This window comes from Notamacropus eugenii, chromosome 3, assembly GCF_028372415.1.
Source record: "Notamacropus eugenii isolate mMacEug1 chromosome 3, mMacEug1.pri_v2, whole genome shotgun sequence".
NCBI classification, from domain to species: Eukaryota; Metazoa; Chordata; class Mammalia; order Diprotodontia; family Macropodidae; genus Notamacropus; species Notamacropus eugenii.
The window spans coordinates 215107622-215122707 of NC_092874.1; the positions used below are offsets into that span (position 1 = coordinate 215107622).

General features: G+C 37.3%; 1 protein-coding gene across 14 annotated transcripts in view; it reads right to left on the reverse strand.

The window, feature by feature from the left end:
- The window catches only part of RESF1 (retroelement silencing factor 1), a 50795-nt gene that overhangs the window by 12970 nt on the left and 22739 nt on the right, over positions 1-15086 (reverse strand). For 6 of the 14 annotated variants that reach the window (XM_072654355.1, XM_072654365.1, XM_072654357.1 and 3 more), the window contains one exon: positions 6268-6372. The exons of 2 other annotated variants lie outside the window; for them this stretch is intronic. The gene's annotated coding sequence lies outside the window, so the exon portion shown is untranslated. Of the gene's footprint in view, positions 1-6267; positions 6373-6953; positions 10723-15086 lie in introns of those variants that run through there. 6 more of the 14 variants (XM_072654360.1, XM_072654367.1, XM_072654362.1 and 3 more) reach the window with 3 other exon arrangements.

Below are 15086 nucleotides of genomic sequence, written 5' to 3' on the forward strand. Positions count from 1 at the left end.
CTAATGACTGACTGTCCATGAAAACATGTTCCAAATTACCATTAAAAAGAGAAATCTACCATACACTTACTTCCAAACTACCAAGGATGAAGGATGTAATCACCTGTGTTGGAAGGGCCGTAGTAGATACATTTTTGGTACAGATGTGAATTGGTCTATTGGTTCTGGAAAGTAATTTGGAGTTATGTGTGAAAAAGTACCCTTTGACCCACACATCCCACTCTAGGACCTACTCCCTCAAGGGGCAATCATTAGCAAAGCAGATATCCAATATAGGAACCTAATTTATGAATCTAGTCACAAAGGGAAAAAATGGCTATTAAGAACTCAAGAAAAATCTAGGAAAATTTGTATGAATTGATGATATGAAAACAAATAGAACCAATGTAAAACAAGAAATACAGCAAATAAAAATGCTGAAAGGAAGCTAAAAACTAAGTAATTATAATGATGTATGATGAATCTTAGCCCCAGAGAAGAGATTAAAGAAATAACACCTTCCTTTGGTTGTGAAATATTGCTTCCATTGTAAAACTAAATTATTACATAGGTTCCTTTTCACCCATTTTTTTCCACACTATAAGTAATGTCTCATGCCCTAACTTACAAGTATACTGAGACTTAAATATGTCTATGAATGGAAAGTTACCACTTCCTTTGCCCCCTTGATCTTCTACTTCTTGTCAGTGTTCCTAGAAGAATCTAGAGGGGTAAAGAATTCCTATAAAATAATGAGAATGCTACTCCATAGATTGATTAATACACTAAGAGGTTTAATAACAGGGTAAGGTAAGAAGAGGAGGCAGGGGACTTAAGACTAGAGTCCTGAGCATCTGGCACTCTCAAGGAAACCTTGTGGTGTGTGGTTTCTCCTTCATTCTTGAAGAAGTCCATGACATCAGGAAGATGACACACACGACTTGCAACTGAATTGGATCTGAGTGAGGGAGGGCTGTGCAAAGTCACCAGCCTCCCTTTCTTCTCCAGTCATCTGGGTCCAATGGCCAAATATAGATCATTTTATATAGATTTTATATACAGATCATTTTATATAGATTATAATATAGATCAACTGGAGACAGTCCAGCATGCAGCTAAGGTCTTTCTAAGTTCTCACACTACCTGAACTGGGGATTAGCTAGATAGAAAGAAGCTTTTCTAATAAATCAGGGGTGAGAACAAGGATGCCCTTTATCACCACTATTATTCAATATTGTACTAGAAATGTCAATTTTAGCAATAAGAGAAGAAAAATAAATCAAAGGAATTAGAATAGACAGTGAGGAAATGATGGCCTACTTAGAGAATCCTACAGAATCAACTAAATAACTACTTGAAATAATTAACAATTTTAGCTGCAGGATATAAAATAAACCCATATAAATCATCAGTATTTCTATATATGACCAAAAAAGCCCAACAGCTAGAGAAAGAAAGAGAAGTTCCATTTAACATAACTATAGACAATAAATATAAAATATTTGGGAGTCTACCTGCCAAGACAAACCCAGGAGCTATACGAAGACAAAAAAAAAAGCCAGATCTAAACAACTAGGAAAATATCAACTGCCAAGCTAATAATAAAAATGACAATTCTATCTAAATGAATTTACTTAATCAAACAACCAAAAGCTATCAAACTTCCAAAGTATTTTATATATAGAAAAAAATAACAAAATTCATCTGGAGAACAAAAGGTCCAGAATATCAAGGAAAGTAATGGGGAAAAAATGCAAAGAAAGGTGGCCTAGCTCTAACAGATCTAAAATTTTATTATAAATAAAGAGGCAATCATCAAAATTATAGTGATGGATCAGTGGAATAGGTTAGGTACACAAGACTCAGTAGTATATGTTGTTTGTCCTTCTTTCTTGAAGAGGAACATCAGGAAAGTGATGCTGTGACTTGCAAGTGAATTGGATTTAAGTGAGGGAAGGTTGTACAAAATCATCTGCCTCACCTTCTCCTCTGGAGCCATCTGGGTTCAGTAGCAAAACATAAATCAGGATGACTAGAGATGGGCCCACATGCAATGGGTCAAGACCACAGCTTTTTAATGAATGCTATGGTCCTTCCCAGGTCTCAGTTTGACTGAGACAATACCTATTCAGCGATTAAGGTTAGGTAAGAAATGAGGCAAAGAATGGCCCCTTTTTAAAAAGAAGTCCAAATGAAAAAAAATCAATCTGGGAAAGGAAGACTATCTACTATTTGACAAATCCAAAGACTCGAGAAGAATTTACTATTTGACAAAAACTGGTAGGAAAACTGGAAGATAGTATAGCACTATCTGTAAGAAACTAGGGATTAACCAACATCTCATACCCTATGAGATCGGTACATGATTTACATGTAAAGGATGATACCATAAGCAAATTAGAAGAACAAGGAATAGTTTACCTGTCAGATCTATAAAGAAGGGAAGAATTCACAATTGAACAAGAGATAGAGAACAATATGAAATGCAAAATGGCTAATTTTGATTATGTTACACTGAAAAGGTTTTGCACAAACAAAACCAATGCAATCCAATATTAGAAGGAAAGCAGAAACCTGGGAAACAATTTTTATAGCCAGTGTTTCTGAAAAAGGCCTCATTTCTAAAACAGAAAAAGTACTGAGTCAAATTTATAAAAATACAAGTCATTAGCCAATTGAAAACTAGTCAAAGAATATGAACAGACACTTTACAGAGGAAGAAATTAAAGCCATCTATAATCATATGAAAAAATGCTGTACATCACTACAGATCAGAGAAATGCAAATAAAAACAACTCTGAGTACCACATCACACCTATCAGATTGACAAACATGACAAAACAGGAAAATGACAAATGTTGGAGAAGACATGGGAAAATTGGAATGCTAATGCATTGTTGGTGGGATTGTGAATTAATCCAACTATTCTGGAGGGTAATTTGGAACTATGCCCAAAGGCCAAAAAAAGCAACATTGCATGACGATCAACTCTGAGAGACTTGGGTCTTCTCAGCAATGTAATCATCCAAGAAAATTCAAAAGACTAATGATAGAAAATGCAATCCACCATCCAGAGGAAAAAACTATGAAATCTGAATGCAGATTGAAGCATACTATTTTCTAACTTTTTTTCTTTCTCGTAGCTTTTCCCTTTTGTTCTGATTCCTCTTTCACAACATGACTAATGTAGAAATATGCTTAATATGAGTATACATGTATACCCTATATCAGATTGCTTATTGTCTTGAGAAGGGGAAGAAGAAAAATTTATAACTCAAAAATTTTATAAAAGTGCATGCTGAAAACTAAAAATACATAAATTGAGGGGAAAAAAAAAACACCACATCATACCAATAAGGAAGGGGAAATCCAAAAGAATGTCAACAGTGAGTCACATTTCTAGCCCAGGTTGGCATAGAAAGAAAGATTGGCTGACACTGGGGACATTCTCTACATGAGCACTCCAGTACAAAGAAGTTGTACACCAGACCAATAGAAAGTCTCTCACTGGAACAGGTGCCAGCTGCTAAGCTTTGGTGCCCATTACCTACTCAATTCCAGATCACAGATCCAGGGCCAACTATGCAGAGGACAGCCTACTTGTGATATTCCCTGGTTAAAGAGCACTTATGGATCCTGGGCTGTGCATAGAAAGGTTTAAAAACAAGGAATAGCAGTGTGGCTCACAATATGCAATAAGGTCTCACTTTGAGTCTCCAGCCCAGTCTGGAGCCTACAAAGGAATAACCAGGGCAGGAATGCCTGATCAGAGAGAAGCCTGCAGTTCTGTCACTCTAAACTAAGTTTCCCAGCTGTATGACAAAGGTTAAGTACAGCAACAGTTTACTGCTATTTACACCCAAACCCAGGTCAAGAACTTGTAGAGCTCAGATCAAGAAGGGCAGAATTGAAACTACTGGATCAGACCACTCAGGGAGTACTGAAAAGCCTGCAGATCTCCAGACTAAGCTGTCCTGAGATTATGGACTAACAGAATACTCAAAATTCCAAGAAAATAATAACAGGAGGAGCCCATACCCCCTCCTCTCCAGAAACAAGCAGAGCGTAGCACTAACATCAAAGTTCCAATCAAAGTCCAAAATTAGAAAACAGACTGAAGGAATGAGTAAACAAAAAAAGAACTCCACCATAAAAAGGTATTATGGTGACAGGGATATCTAAGACACAGCAAAAGATGAAAAGGACTCCAAAACATCTACAAAGCAAAGCCTCAAAGAAAAACACAACATGGGAAAAGGTGAAGCAATAGTTTAAGCAAAAGAATTGAAAATGGTTCTTTATAAATGAAATGAAAGCTCTAGAATAAGAAACCAGAAGCTATTGACTCCATGAGAGAAGAAATATTAAAACATGTCAAAAAACCAAAATAAGAAAAGGGAAGATTATCACATGGGGGGAAAAAACCACAGAAAACAGATCAAGGAGAAACCAGTTAAAAATAAAGGTCCCTGAAAGCCATGACCAAAACAAACAAACAAACAAAAAAAAAGAATCTAAACATCCTTTTCAGACATCTTAAAAGAAAACTCCCCAGATCTCTTTGAACCAGAGGACAAAATAAAAACAGAAAGTCACTGCAGAAATGCCAAAATTAAAACTCCAGTAACATTACCAAAACTCAGAGCTTCCAAGTGAAAGGAAAAATACTATATGCAGTCAGAAAGAATTCAAATATCAAGAAGGAATAGTCAGGATTACACCTGATTTAGTCACCTCTATAAAGGAGCAGGGAGCCTGTTGTTACAGGATACTGAAGGACACAGGCTTATAGCCAAGAATAACTTACCCTGCAAGTCTGTGCATAATGTTATAGCAGGAAAAATGGGCCTTTGATGAAACGGAGGCCTTCCAAGCCTTCCTTGATGAAAAGAAAAGTGAGTGAAGCTTTGAAGTTCAAATGGAAAACATAAAACATGAGCAAAAAAAAGTTAAGCTGCTTAATATTCGAGTATGAGGAGATGGGTAATGTCCCTCTGAACACTAACATAATCAGGGATAAGGGGAGACTAATTAGTCAAGAACCAGGAGTGGTTCTGTTATATCTTGATGATCTAAAGAAAAGAATGGAAAGAGATGAAGAGGGAAGAGAAAAGAATGGCTGGGAAAATTGTCTTACATAATCAGGGTGCATGAGTAAGGAGGAGGGGATCAGGATTGAGAAAGGCTGACACTTGAATCTCATTCCCATCTTAACTGTTCAAAGGAGGGAATACACACACACACACACACACACACACACACACACACACACACACACACACACACACAGTTGGGCACACAAACACAACTGGAAGAAAAGAGAAAGGAGAACTTAGAGGGATGATAGATTAAGGGAAGGATAAGACCTAAGCAAAACAAAGTATATACAAAAGTTTTTATAAATCTTTTTGAGGTATCAAAGAATAGGAATCTAAGGGGTTGTGTTTATAAATTGGAGCATGGATAAACAAATTATAACAAATATGACAGAATATTATTGTACAGTGGGAAAGGATGAAAAGGGATGGTTCAGAGAAACCTGGTAAGACTTGTATGAACTGATACAATGAGAAATGAATAGCATTAGAAGAAAAATTCACACAGTGACATTATGGTAAACAAAAACAATTGTGATCAGTATCATGACAAATCACAATTCCATAAGACTCAAAATGGGGAAAGTGAAGGACTCAAGAATGCAATGAGACAATTTTTCTTGAACATGGTAAATATAGAATTTGTTTTGACTAACTATACATACTGTAAAAGGTTTTGATTCTGTTTTTAAGGGAGAGAAGGCAGATTTGATTCATAAAAATGTTTTATCTCTTTAATGATCTTAAGTACAAAACTCCTTTTTAGGAAAGAGTACCAAAAGAATTCAACAAATTCAATACAAACATTTTTCCATGTACACTATGGATATAAGTGAAAAATGACAGTTCTTGCCCAACTCTGCAGTATTTGCCCTTAAGAAATCATTCACTGCCCCATATAGCTTCAACTGTATTTTGGCCAGATGGCTCTATTGCTCTGGGAAAAACTATCACTTCAGTGGAAAATCAGAGACTAAATGAGGGCAAATGTGATCTTTCCTTGTTCGCAGTTAACAGAAATGTTCTAGCCCTAAGAACTGCTGAAACTAGAACTTCTGTTCAAGGAAAGAAAGAACCCCTTTTCTTTCTAACTGCATACTCCACAAGTTATACAGCTCTCTCTAGACTACTCTCCTGTAGGACAACTTTCCCTGATTTCACAGATGCTAGTGATAAATTTTGAACAACTTACCTACCAAAATGTATGGTCTTGGCTTATATCATAGCAATTCTGGATGTTCCACTGAGATTACTAATGCCTCCATACCCACAGAAGAGATTCTATGTTGGATTGCAGCTGCAATACAAAAAGGTAAGGAAACATCCTTTAAAGTTCACTACTTACATGGCCAGAAGAAACCAAGCATCCTAGGTTGCATCCTATACCCATCACAGGAACACAATACATAGGTATTTGCTCAAAGGTTAGTTTCAGCATACTCAATTAAGATTCCTTAGGCGTATTACTCCAAATCACAGAAAGAAGACTTGAAACCAAAGTCTAACCAAAGAGGCCAAAAAATTAACAAATGACAAGCACTGATTTAGTAGAACCCTGCCCAATGAAGGGATGGGGTTCTGTTCTTAGTCACTGGGGGAAAAAGTATGGCCAACAGAGATATAATAGTACAACTATCCCTGCCCCCATTAAGAAAATGGCATACTTCATGTACACTCTTGTTAATCAAAAACTTTGCAATTTCCTAGCTAAGAGTAATTTTATTTTTCTCACCCAGGATGGAAATGAGTGATCCTAGATTAATTTATCCTAAAAACTTAGACAAAAATCATCTCTGAGGCACCTTGAAACCTTAAGAAACTAAGAATTCCTTAGTTTCTTAATCAAAGATTAATTTAAGAGACTGTAACACAAAATACCTTGTCGAAATTGAAAGGCCTCAAAGAAAAACTTGTTGACTGAAGGAAGAATCTTGAATCTGAAAGCTTAGGAATCCTCAATTATTCCCTAGTGTTACAGCTCCAGAGGAAAACATTCTGTGTTGCCTATCACCTTAAGAGCATTCTAATCTTAAGGGGATGCTCATCAATTAGGGAATGGCTGAACAAGCTGTTGAATGTAATGGAATACTACTGTGCTATAAGAAATGATGAAAATGAGACTTCAGAGAAGCCTGGTAGTACTTATACAGAGTGAAAGGAGCAGAACCAGGAGAACTTCGTACACAGTAACAACCACAATGTGCAAGGAATTTTTCAGGTAGAGTTAGCCCCATTCCCAATGGACTCTTGAGGCAAGATGCCTTCCACATCCAAAGAACTATGGAATTGGATCAAACAATGAAGCAAAATATTTTCTTCTGTGTTATGTTTTGTTCTGAATTTTCTCATGGTTTCTCCCATTCATTTTAATTCTTCTATGCAACATGACTAATGTGAAAATGTGTTTAATAAGAATGTATGGGTAGAGCCCACATAAGATTGTACGGTGTCTTGGGGAGGAAGGTGGGAGGGAGGGGTGAAAAATCTAAGACTTATGGAAGTGACTGTAGAACACTGAAAACAAATTAATTTTAAAAAGAGTATTCTATTCATTCACCCTGCCCTGTCCATGATAGTCTTGGACCTCTCATCTCTTCCATTTTAATATTAACCTCTGCTGCTCTTCATTACTAGCATTCTTCCTGTGCTTCCCCTCAAATATCTTTTTCACACTTGGATCAGTGGCACTGAAATCCAGAGGCCATTCCTTTAAGCATTACTCTAAAAATGCTCCTAAAATTGGATTCTTTGCTCCACGTCTCAAAGGAGGCTCTAAGGGGTTTTGATGACTTCCCACACATCCTCTTCAAAAAAAGAACTGAAAAATTCACACCTAGAACTTTTCCAAAGACAGTGAAGAGTTCACTAAACTTCAGAAGAAGCTTGAATTGACTTTTGAAAGTTATAGTTCCTTTGCCAGATCATTCTCCCCAGTACTTAGCTAAGAAAATTCAGTCATGATGGCCAGAGCCACACACCCTAAGACTAGCTTAAACTAGGGAATAATTCTGTGAGGCTTGAGGTTCAAGGATACCAGATGGGTCAAGAACTGACTCCCAGGGGCAGAGCCAAGATGGCGGAGTAAAAGCAGGGACTTGCTCTAGATCTCTCCCAAACCCTTCAAAATACCTGTAAAAAAAAAAAAAAAAAAAAAAAAAAAGGACTCAACAAATTCTAGAGCAGCAGAAACCACAAAATGACAGGGTGAACAAATTTCCAGCCCACAGACAACCTGGAAGTTCAAGAGGAAAGGTCTGTTGTACCCGTCTGAGACAGGAGCACAGTCCAGTGCAGGCAGAGCCAGCACAGACAGGGCTGGAGTAGGCCTCAAGGAAACACATCACTGGAAGCTGTGGCAGTTTCCAGACTTCTCCACCCACAAAGGCCAAAGACAACCTAGAAGGTCAGTAAGAAAGGTCTCTGGGATCTGGATGAGAGAGAAATGCAGTCTGACCCCAGCCCCAGGAGACAGACTGCAGAGATTTCGGCCCAGAGATGGTGGGAGGATGGAATGATCCTCTCTTTGCTGGCATGGAGGCAGGATTCTCTCACTCTGCATGTGCTTAGATCTGAGTCACAATCCTGGGTGGTGGTCCTGGGGCAAGGACATGTGCTAGCAAGGTGGAGCTTGAGGTGATGGTGAAGAAGTAATCCTCCTCACTGTTCCAAGGCAGAAAAGAGTGCTTGTGGTCACTCACACACCAGAGCACAGACCAGGAGAAAAGTAAACATCTCACCTTTGATCCTACATTCCTGGAAGAACTGAAAATGTATAGGTCCCTAAGAACTATCTCTGAAAACAGTTGCACAAACTCCTGAAACTTCAAATAGTACACCCTTCACACTGGAAGCTAAGATCTACCTTAACAAAGAGCTAAAAAGTCAAGTAATTGGCTAGGAAAATGAGCAAGCAATGGGGAAAAAAATCAGACAATAAAATCTAACTTTGGTGACAAGTCAAAACACATAACCAAAAGAAGGCTACAAAAGTCAAAGCTCCTACATTCAAAAGCCTCCAAGAAAAATAGGAATTGGTCTAAGGCCATGGAGGAGCTCAAAAGATTCTGAAAATCAAGTAAGAAAGGTGGAGGAAAAATGGGAAAGAAAAATGAGAGTGATACAAGAAAATCATGAAAAACAAGTCAACAGCTCGATAAAGGAGACACAAAAAAATACTGAGGAAAATAACACCTTAAAAAATAGACTAACCCAAATGGCAAAAGAGGTCCAAAAAGCCTATGAGCAGAATGCCTTAAAAAACAGAACTGATCAAATGGAAAAGGATGTCCAAAAGCTCACTGAAGAAAATAATTCCTTACAAATTATAATGGAGCTAATGACTACATGAGAAATCAAGAAATTATAAAATAAAACTTAAAAAATAACAGTGTTCACACTGGATAAACAACTGACCTGGAAAAATAGATCCAGAAGAGACAATTTAAAAATTAATGGACAACCTGAAAGCCATGATCAAAAAGAGCTCAAGACATCATCTTTCAAGATATTGTCAAGGAGAAAACATAGCCCAGAATGGGAGTCCAGTGGAACTATGTGAGAGAGAAGCGCAGAACCCAGGTAACAGTAGCACCCGCAGATTGTCTGTAAGTCACCTACTTGAACTTCTGGGAACCAAGATGGCAGAGTGATTTGTAAATGCTATCCCCATCCTCTTGTTGACCTTGAAAAACCCAGAGAATATTTCCAAAGGAAAAAGCCTGGAATAGTGGGATCAGCCAAAGAGGTAAACATTCTTAGTCCATGAGGCTAGGAAAACCACAAAGAGGGGGTCCCTCTTGCTGTGGCTGAAGGGGACCAGTGCAGGACTGGAGCTGTCCTAGACAGCCTCACCTCAGCGAACCAGGAGGAGATCCTGAGCTCCAGGGGGTGGAGTCCGTAAGTGTTAACACCAGGATCCCAGGCATCCTTCAGCACAGCCAGGGGAACTGGGAAGACACTATCAGAGACAGGGTTCACCAAACCACTGAGCTTGCCTGTGCTCTAGCTCAAAAGAGGAGACCTCCTGCAGCCAGACCACTCTTTCTCCACACCTCACACAGAAAGCTCCAAGGTAACTCCAGGGAAACTCAAAAAGACTTTACCTGGACTCTACTTTGGCACACCAGTCAGCTCAGCACCAAGTAAGCTGCAGCATTTTAGCTGCAAGCCAAAAGAGTCTCAAGTTCTAACCACAAGACAGAGGGACAGAGGGCCCTTGTGCCCCAGAAGCAGGGATCTACTTTAAAAGTCAGGAAAAGGGTGATCATTACGAGCAAGAAGCAAATCAGAAAAGACCATAGAATCTTTAAATGGGGATAAGGACTAAAACATGAATACCAAAGAGGACAGACAGCATTCAGATTGTACTCTCATGTGAAACTTCAGAGGATACTATGAACTAGTCTCAAGCCCAAAGAGCATTCTTGGAAGAACTCAAGAATGATTTTAAAAGCCAAATTAGACAAGTAGAAGAAAAACTGGCCAATGATTTTAAGAATATGAAGAAAGAAATCCTGGAAGAATTTCAAAAGAAAACTGGACAAATGGGAAAAGGAAGTACAAAACCCAATTGGAGAAAATAACTTCTTAAAAGGAACAATTGGGCAAATGGAAAAGGAGATGCAAAAGTTAATTGAAGAAAACAAGCTATTAAAAATTAGAATTGGGAAAGTAGACAATAAACGACTCTTTAAGACATCAAGAATCAGTCAAACAGAATCTAAAGAATGAAAAAATAGAAAAAATGCAAACTATCTCATTGGAAAAACAACTGATCTGGAAAACAGATCCAAGAGAGAAAATCTAAGAATTACTGATCTATTGGAAAGCCATGACGAAAAAAAAGAGCCTGGACAATATCTTCCAAGAAATCATCAAGGGAAACTGCCCAGAGATCCTAGATCCACAGGGCAAAATAGTAATTGAAAGAATCCACTGATAACCTCCAAAAAAGATCCCAAACTGCAAACACCAAGAAATATTGTTGACAAATTTCAGAACTATCAAGTGAAGGAGAAAATACTGCAAGCAGCTAGAAAGAGAAACAAATTCAAATACTGAGGAACCACAATCAGGATCATACATAACTTTGCAGCTTCTACATTAAAAGACTGGAGAGACTGGAATATGACATTCCGTAAGGGAAAGGAACTGGAACTACAACCAAGGATCACCCAGCAAAATTGAACATAGTATTTCAGGCAAGGAGATGGACATTCAATGAAATAAGGAATTTCTAGACCTTCCTGATGAAAAGGCCAGAGCTCAATTGAAAATCTGATATTGAAACTCAAGTCTCAAGAGAAGCATAAAAAGGTAAACAGAAAAAAAAAAACCAAAAACCCTTGTTATTCAATATGAACAAACTGTTTACATTCCTATAAGATGATACTTGTTAATCTTGAGAATTGTAATTTACTATATTTAAAAGGGATATACATAGAGGAAGTGCGTATAAATTAAATGATGTGATGATAAAAATGTGACTTAAGGGTGAGAAGGGATTGTGACTTGTGAAGGAAGATGTGAAAAGAAGGAGGCAGATAAAGATAAATTACATCACAGGAAGAGGCACAAAAACAGATTACAGTAGAGGGAAAGAGGGGAGGAAGATGAGCACTGTTTGAGATTTACTCTCATCTGATTTAGTTCAAGGAGGGAACAGCAAACTCAGTTAAGTATAAAAATCTTAACTAGCTCTATGGGCAGTAGGAGGGGAAAGGGGAAAGAAAAGAGAGGGGAGGCTAAAAGGGAAGGAAGAAGTAGTAAGGTTAAAGGGAAGTTAAAGAGAGGGGGCTGAAAGAAGGGCAGGAAGAGTAAGGAAGGTAGTGGTCAAAAATTAAAACTATTGAAGGGTAAGAGAGAAGGGAGAACTAAAAGCATAAACGGGGAAAAATAGGATGGAGGGAAAGACACAGATTATCATAACTATGAATGTGAATGGGATGAAGTCTTCCATAAAATGAAGGCAGATAGCAGAATGGATTAAAACATAACCCAACAATATGCTATTTACAAGAAACACATTTGAAACAGGAGCATACACACAGGGTAAAGATAAAAGGCTGGAGCAAAATATATTATGTTTCAGCTGATGTAAAAAAACGGGTAGCAATGCTATTTCTGCTTTTGTTTTGTCTGAGATTAGAATTAATTTGATTAAATCTAATCAAAAGAGATAAGGAAGGAAACTATATCCTGCTAAAAGGCACCATAGACAATGAAGCAGTATCATTACTAAACATACACGCACCAAGTGGTATGGTACCCAAATTCTTGGTGAAGTTAAGGGAGTTTATAGGAAGAAAGACAGCAAAACTACACGAGTAGGGGACCTCAACCTCCGCATCCCCTCAAAATAAACAAGAAAGAAGTTAAGGAGGTGAATGAAACTCTAGATAAGGTGGATATGATAGATCTCTGGAGAAAACTGAATGGGGATAGAAAGGCATACACCTTTTTGTCAGCAGTGCATGGCATAAAAACCTCACAATCCAGTGCAGAAAGGCAGATAATTAATGCATCCTTCTCAATCATAATGCAATAAAAATTATATGTAAGAAAAGGCCATGGAAAGATAAACCAGAAATTAATTGGAAACTAAATAATCTAATCCTAAAGAAGAAGTGGGCTAAACAATAAATCGTGGAAACAATCAACAACTTCCTTCAAGAGAATGACAATGAGACAACCTACCAAAACATATGGGGTACTGCAAAAGCAATTCTTAGGGGAAATTTTATATCTCTGAATGTTTACATGAATAAAATAGAGAAAGAGAAGAACAATCAATTGGGCATGTAGCTGAAAAAGCTACAACAAAAAAAGAAAACCAAATTACCAACATCAAAAATGAAAAGGGTGAACTAACCTCCAATGAGGAAGAAATTAAAACAATTAGAAATTACTTCGTCCAACTGTATGCCCATAAATTCAACAATCTAAATGAGATGGATGATTATTTTAAAAAAATATAAACTGCCCAGAATAACAGAAGGGAAAGTTGAATATTCCAATAATCCCATCTCAGAAAAAGAAACTGAACAAGCCATCAATGAACTCCCTGGGGAAAAAATCTCCAGGGTCAGATCGATTTACAAGTGAGTACTATCAAACATTTAAAGAATAGTTAATTCCAATACTATATAGACTATTTGGGAAAATTGGGGAAGGAGTCTTACACCAAATTCTTTTTATGATACAAATATGGTTCTGATAACTAAACCAGGAAGAGGCAAAACAAATACGATTATAGACCAATTTCTCTAATGAATATAGATGCAAAAATTTTAAATAAGATATTAGCAAAAAGATACAGCAACTTATCATGAGAATAATACATTATGACCAGGTAGGATTTATACCAGAAATGCAGGGCTAGTTCAACATTAGGAAAACTATCAGCATTATTGATCTTATCAACACTAACAGAAACCTCATGATTATCTCAATAGATACAGAAAAAGCTTTTGACAAAATACAACACCCATTCCCACTGAAAACACTGGAGAGCATATGAATAAATGGAACTTTCCATAAAATAATATGCAGTATCTACCTAAAACCATCAGCAAGTATTATATGCAATGGGGATAAGCTAGATGCATTTCCAATAAGATCACAGGTGAAACAAGAATGTCCATTAGGGTACTAGAAATGTTAGCTGTAGCAATAAGAGAAAAAAAAATTGAAGGAATTAGACTAGGCAAAGAAACTAAGTTATCACTCTTTGCAGATGATATGATGATATACTTGAGAACCCCAGAGAATCAAGTAAAAAACTATTTGAAATTAAAAACAACTTTGGCAAAATTCCAAGTTACAAAATAAACCCAGATAAGTCACCTGAATTTCTATACATTACTAACAAAGCCCAACAGCAAGGGATAGAAAGAAAAATCCCATTTAAAGCAACGGGAGACACAATGAAATATCCGGGAGTCTACCTGACAAAAGAAATCCAGAGACACAATTACAAAACACTTTTGGCACAAATAAAGTCAGACCTAAGTAAGTGGAAAAACATCAGTTGCTTGTGGGTAGGCCAAGCCAATATAATAAAAATGACAATTCTACCTAAATTAATTTACTTGTTCAGTGCCATACCAGTCAAACTACCAGATAATTGTTTTCTACAGCTAGAAAAAATAATATCAAAATTCATCTGGAAGAACAAAAGGTCCAGAATATCAAGGGAACTAATGAAAAGAAATGCTAGGGAAGGTGGCCTAGCCCTACCAGATCTCAAATTGTATTATAAAGCAGCAATCATGAAAACCACTTGGTACTTACTGGTAAAGAAACAGAGGGGTAGATCAGTGGAATATGCTGGGTAGTCAAGACACAGTAGTGAATGATTATGGCAGTCTACTATTTGATAAACCCAAGAACTTCAGTTTCTGGGACAAGTGCTTACTGTCTGACAAAAATTGCTGGGAAAACTGGATAACAGTGTGGCTGAAACTGGGCACAGACCAATGCCTGACACTGTACACAAGAAAAGTCCAAATGGATAAAGTTTTAATCTCCTATGTCCTTGGGACCAGGGAACATAAAGTAAGAAAGATTTATCATAAAACACTTGTAATCCTTTTGACAATATCAGATTCATGAAAGTTGAAGGAATGTGGTTGCAAAGTCACAGACTAACCTATCAAAGGTGTAATAGGACAAACCTCTCTTATTTCAAGTAAAACATCAAATACTTTTTTGGCACAAGCAATTCATGCATAGTTCAAATCCACAGTCAAAAAGATCTCATGGCCAGGCCAATGAGCTAAATGGTGGCAGACGATAAATAGAGTGTGGATGATTCTAACATTACCTTCATAAGACCATGTTCTCAACCTTCCCAGAATTTTATATCTGCTTGATATAATGCATAGGGAGTAATCCCTGTGAGCTCATGGCATTTCCCTCCCAGTGATTATTTAATCAGCTTTTCCTAGATCCAAAGTCAGTGAAAATCAAAATTACAGTTCTAAGAGGCTCCACCTCACATAGCAGGTTTCA